The sequence below is a fragment of the Bison bison genome, unplaced genomic scaffold (genome assembly GCF_000754665.1).
Source record: "Bison bison bison isolate TAMUID 2011002044 unplaced genomic scaffold, Bison_UMD1.0 scf7180017864373, whole genome shotgun sequence".
In the NCBI taxonomy this organism is placed as follows: domain Eukaryota; kingdom Metazoa; phylum Chordata; class Mammalia; order Artiodactyla; family Bovidae; genus Bison; species Bison bison.
The window spans coordinates 2,037,538-2,037,993 of record NW_011494945.1 but is presented as its reverse complement, the minus strand read 5'-3'; positions in this window follow the sequence as shown (position 1 = coordinate 2,037,993).

The following is a 456-nucleotide window of genomic DNA, read 5'->3' as shown; positions in this document are numbered from 1 at the left end:
CACTATACTTATAGTTTTCTAACTTCTCTAAAGAACCTGTTTTTAGAGGGTTTAAAGCATCTCGTGCCTCTCACGGTTGGGAGGCTGTGAGCAATCACATGTGGCCGGAGGAGCCTGTCAGGCAGGCTAGAGAAACTTCAGAGGAGTTTGTAGGTTAAAACACTCTTGTCACACCCAAGAGTTTTTATTGACTGGAGCTCTAGGTTAACTCCTTCTCCGAAAGAGGTGGTGGGGGACAGCCCCCCGTAAAGTCAGAGGTGTAGGTAAGAGCACAAAGTAGTAAAGTAGGGAAGCTCTGGTTATGGGGGTAGACGCTCGAGGATTTCCAGGGGGACTCCTGAGGCTCGATCCCGCCTTTGTGTATGTCGAGTCTCCTTCCTCATGACCTTTGACACGGGCAGAGTACCTCACTCTGGCCCCCAACAGGCCCTCAAGTCGCGATGACGGTTGAGGCTC